The sequence below is a fragment of the Cucurbita maxima genome, unplaced genomic scaffold (genome assembly GCF_002738345.1).
Source record: "Cucurbita maxima cultivar Rimu unplaced genomic scaffold, Cmax_1.0 Cma_Scf01273, whole genome shotgun sequence".
Taxonomy (NCBI): domain Eukaryota; kingdom Viridiplantae; phylum Streptophyta; class Magnoliopsida; order Cucurbitales; family Cucurbitaceae; genus Cucurbita; species Cucurbita maxima.
Window position 1 is genome coordinate 1 of NW_019273289.1, and position 5,725 is coordinate 5,725.

Sequence of the window (5,725 nt, forward strand, 5' to 3'; positions counted from 1 at the left end):
ATTCAGCAGAAGATACTGAGAATGCTTTAATCCTTAGCATGAACAGCCCAATTGAATTTTGGATTTTAGATTCAGTTGCATCGTTTCATTCGAATCCAAGTAAGGAATTGTTTCAAATTTTCAATAAAGAAATGTTAGGAAGGTGTATATTGCCGACAACAAAACGTTGGAGATTGAAGGGAATAAAGATGTCTACATATAAACTCTAACAAGAAATGAGTGTGTGGATATTATAGGATGTCAGATATATTCTTGATCTCAAGAAGAATCTAATCTCTATCTGTCAGTTGGATAGCACAGGTTATGCAGCCGAGTTTGGAAGAGTTTTGAGAATATTGTGAAGGGTGTCATGGTGGTAGCATGACCTAAAATCGGGAACCCTATACACTAATGTAGAGTGTATAAACATGGTTGCTGTTGCTAAGAGTGCTTCCAATTCAAGTAACAGCAACAACAACCATGTTTATGCACCCTACAGTACTGTCAATAGACTTGAACATACGAGCATCAAAGAAATGAAGATGATGGGTGCAAATGGAGTTTTAGAAGGCCTAAAATCTATTGATATGGGTGTTTGTGAGAGCTGCGTTATGGAAAAATATAAACGAGTTAGCTTCACAAAAATTGCTAGAGAACCAAAGAAAGTGCGATTGGAAATGGTCCATATAGACGTTTGGGGACCATCTCTAGTTTCTTCATTTCTAGTACCAAAATTTCATGGATTAGATGTCTCGCACTCTACAACGAAAACTCTCTGTTTTCCTAAGGCTAGTCATATATCTCATGACCACTCTTTTCCTCCTCACCATATCTAGACACTATAACGTTGATCCATTATGGTCTTATATAGTTAACGTTCACTCTTTAATGTCCAAGGACATTTTATAACTACCACGAAAATCAAAACATACAATAAATTCATACAAGTTTTACAACATATCATATACTACAAAATAGGGTTAGACTGCTTACTTGGTCGCGGAGAGACGTGTCATCGAGGTGAGTCATAGAGATATACGACTCTTTATCTTAAGAAAAAATCTATATAATTTAAAATCCGGCTGCTCTGATACCAATCTGTCACAACCCAAATTTCAAGGGTTCAAAACTCAAATAGAAACTAAAATTGAAAGTTAAAACAAATAAAAATAAAAGTAAATTAATATAAAATAATGCTGTAAAATTAAAATAAGATTGAGAAAACACCACCACATTAAATATAAAATAAACTTAAATTATAAGACGGTGTTGTTCAAACTTATCCAACCAAAAAAAAAAAAAAGTGTTTGGGATAGAATTACAAAAAAAAAAAAATACAAAAAACTCAAACACAAAGACAGACTAACGCTGCATAACAACCCCATCTGTGAGTGCACAATCTTTGAAGGCTCCCTCATACGAACCCATCCAAAATAATCACACCTGTGACCGCATCTCCTGACTTTAAACTGCTAGTCTAAACATGGTTTTGTCACCAAAGCTTTAGAGTTTAATCTATCTTTACAAAAATATTTTTCTCTTAATTTATAATTAGTCATAAAAAGAAATAATTAGATACAAATTTGGTCTAGAATTCAAAACTTTCAAATCTTACGGTTTCTTAACCAGATTCAAATCCAGATTCTTGAACTCCTAGTACCTTAAATAAAGTTGGTCTCCTCTAATAAAATAGGAATTTCTCTTAAGATCATTAATACAATTATGCTTTATCTTAAACACGCCAAACATGAAACTAAAGTGCGTTCAATTTAACTCCATTTTATTGCCATCTTGAATGATGTTTAGGGTATATTCTTGATTTACTTTAAAGTTCTTGTGACATGACAGTTCATATTAGTTAAACTTTCTGCAAAATCACAAGTTAAAAAACAACAACGATGAACCTAAGTCTATTAGTCATTTCAAAGAAAATTTCTTTCTCCATCTTATCGATAATAATAGTTCAACTAAATCCATATTATGCAAAGAAACAAGTTTACGACTCATAAAAACAACTACCTAAATTATGTCCTAAAAATTTGAAAACATAAGTTGTAGTTGATAATTACACAAAAAATTCCCTAAATTCATGAATTTGTGTCCAATTAATTAATCCTAAAGATTGTAACTAGCATATAGTAATTGAAGCTCCACATGAAGTAATTTAAAGTTCCCCAAATTTTATCTCATCTTTAATAAAGCATGAATTGCACGAAAGTTTATGAAATGCTTATAGACTCCAACTCTGAGTACTATTAATGCAATTATGTTTCATATGAGTTTGTCATAAATGAAACTAAGGTGCATTCAATACAACTTTATTTTCTTGTCATATGAGACAAAATAGAAAAATTAAATCAAACAAACTGATGAACTAAACCGAATCAATCCAACCCAAATTGATTAGTTTGTTTCTTTTGTTGGGTTGTTTGATAACCCTTTTATATTATAACAATTCAACTTTTCATGAGAGAAAAATATATTTAAGTAGAAGTTAAAAATATTGGGTGTTCAAGAAAAGACATTTAGTTTAGTGGTATGATTCTCACTTGTGGTGCAATTTGAGTTCAATTCTTGAAATGCCCTTATGTCTAATTCTTTTTTTATCGAAGGACTTCATATTCGACATCAACCTAACTTCATATTCAACATTTTATACTTACCATCATGCTCTTAATACAATATCCCATCCCAAGGCTTTATTCTCCAAGACACATTCTACCTCTGAGGACTTCACGTGTTTCCTGCAATACGAAAAAATACAAACTTAATACCTAGGCCTAAGGCTTCATACATACGTTTCAAGTGGTATAACAAGGGCATTTGGTCTAGTGGTATGATTCTCGCTCTGGGAGTGAGAGGTCTCGAGTTTGATTCTCAAAATGCCCCTTCAAGAGATTGTAGTATGGGGATGTAGCTCAGATAGTAGAGCGCTCACTTCTAATGTGGATACGACATAATGAGCAGGGATAGTTTTTCATGTCATTATTATTGAAAATTACTTCTTTTCAATTTTTCCTTATTCATGACATGTTGAGTAGTGATATTTCTTCATTTTTACTATTATTGATGATGAAAAATTTAGGGTTTTGTGATGCAAGAATTATGGGGATGTAGCTTCGCTTAACATGCGAGAGTTACGACTTAGCATACGAGAGGTATGGGGATCGATACCTCGCATCTCCAAAAGAAACTATTTATTATTAATATTTTATTTCTTTTCAATATTTCCTTATTTATGACATAATATGCATATATACTTTTTCATTTTCACAATTATTGATGAAGGGACGTTTAGGGTTTTTTGATGTAAAAATCGTAGGGATGTAGTTCGAATGGTATAGCGTTCATTTCCCATGTGGAAAGTATGAGGCTCAATACCTTGCATCTTCAATTGAATCGATTATTAAATATATTATTTCTTTTCAATTTTTTCTTATTTAGGACATAATGAGCTGGGATAGTTTTTTATTTTCACTATTACTGATGACGAGATGCATAGGACTTTGTGACGTAAGAATTGTGGGGATATCTAAACTATTTGTTATTAATATTTTGATATTTTTTTATTTTCACTATTATTGATGATGGGACATTAATAGGGTTTTATGATGTAAGAATCATGGGGATGTCGCTTAGATGGTAGAGCGCTCGCTTTGCATGTGAGAGGTATGGGGATCGATACCCTGCATCTTCGAAAATAAGATTATCTATTATTAAATATATTGTTTCTTTTCAAATTTTTCCTTATTCATGACCTGTTGTGTAGCAATATTTCTTCATTTTAACTATTATTGATGATGAAAAATTTAGGGTTTTGTGATGCAAAAATTGTGGGGATGTAGCTCAAATGGTAGAGCGCTCGCTTAGCATGCGAGAGGTACGGGGATCGATACCCCGCATCTCCAAAAGAAAGAAATGATTTTTTTCAGTATGAGTTAATTTAACATGTTATGTATAAGGTGGGTAGGAGAGAAAAAGAAAAGATACTTATATAAGGAGGACTTCTTCACTTCTTCACAATTGCAATATCTGACCAATGAATATAATGGTCATTTATAGTTTCTATCACAATAATATAAAATTTGGGAACAAAGCCTATATGAGACTGAAAAGACGGTTCAATGGTATTTTAGATTAAAAAAACTTTTATGAGCTTTGTACCTTTGTTAGTGTTACTTTGTACCTTTGTTAGTGTTACTTTGTACCTTTGTTTGTATTACTCAAAGCCTATATGAGACTGAAAAGACGGTTCAATGGTATTTTAGATTAAAAGAACTTTTATGAGCTTTGTACCTTTGTTAGTGTTACTTTGTACCTTTGTTTGTATTACTTTGTACCTTTGTTAGTGTTACTTTGTACCTTTGTTAGTGTTACTTTGTACCTTTGTTAGTGTTACTTTGTACCTTTGTTTGTATTACTTTGTACCTTTGTTAGTGTTACTTTGTACCTTTGTTAGTGTTACTTTGTACCTTTGTTTGTATTACTTTGTACCCTTGTTAGTGTTACTTTGTACCTTTGTTTGTATTACAGTTGAAGAGTGAGAAGCAAGATTTGAAACCTTTTTCTAAATTGAGTCACTCCACAATCAAACTTGATCAAGGCTTGATTAAATATCTCAGATGCAATCTACCACAGGAATTGCATGAAACTTAAAAACGACAAAGATATGGTCAGATTTCTATAAGAGGCAACCTCTCAACTTGAGAGATCAATTTCATTGATCACAAATATGCTTTTACATAATAATTTGTGGGTATTTATAGTCTCCCCACAAAAAAAGTTAGTGCCCGTGATTTAATCTTTTACATAATAATTTGTGGGTATTTATAGTCTCCCCACAAAAAAAGTTAGTGCCCGTGATTTAATGTCGATCCCTTTAAATCTCCACAGAAGACGAAGTCAATTTGAGCATTACAAACTTTATGAAATTAAAATAATAAATAAAGTTTTCTAACCATTATGAAATGATGCTTGCAACTTCATCCGCTATTTCAACTGTGCAAATATTTACTTTTGAATCTCCAAATGGTATTGACTCAAACGAATCAGCTAGTAACACATTTAATGATGGTTGAACCTAGCCTATCCAATTTTGTAGATGAAGCATGAATGCTTGTTGAATCTTCTTGGCCTTGGGTTGTGTAAAATGTCTAGTTGGAACAGCGTGATTTTTATCATCATCCCCCTCTTCAAAAGGATTCGTCCTCGAATCAAAAAAATCATCACCTACATCAAAAGAACTCAACTCAGTAACATTGAAAGTAGAATGTACATCGTGATTCTTATCATCATCCCCTCTTCAGGATTCGTCATCGAATCAGAAAAATCATCACCTTCAAAGGGACTCAACTTAGCAACATTGAAAGTAGAATGTATTGACAATTCTAAGGGAAGATCAATTTTATTGTTCCATGCAATAAGAACAATAAAATGAGTCATTTTACTAAATGTCTTACAGAGCATTTATAGTCAAATAAAGAATTAGGAATTAAAATAAATGTACGTGGAGAACACGTTTGCTCTTCACTATGACGCTCTCCACACTAATATTAAAATTGAAAATTCATAATGCAAAGGTGTTTCCACTAATTTTAGTTTGAACGTGGATCAAACACATGACTTTCAGATCTTTAGTCTGACGCTCTCCCTGAGCTATCCCCGCAATCACTAGAAATGAAAATTCATCAGTAAAGGTATTTTAGCTGATTCATTGAGATTTTAACAAGGAATAATGACTAATTTT

At 32.3% G+C, this 5,725-nt stretch overlaps 1 non-coding gene across 1 annotated transcript; it reads left to right on the forward strand.

Annotated features, from left to right (window-relative positions):
* Positions 1 to 3,814: 3,814 nt before the first annotated feature.
* Positions 3,815 to 3,887, forward strand: TRNAA-AGC. The gene has a single exon. It is a non-coding gene; the product is annotated as a tRNA-Ala (tRNA).
* Positions 3,888 to 5,725: the final 1,838 nt, after the last annotated feature.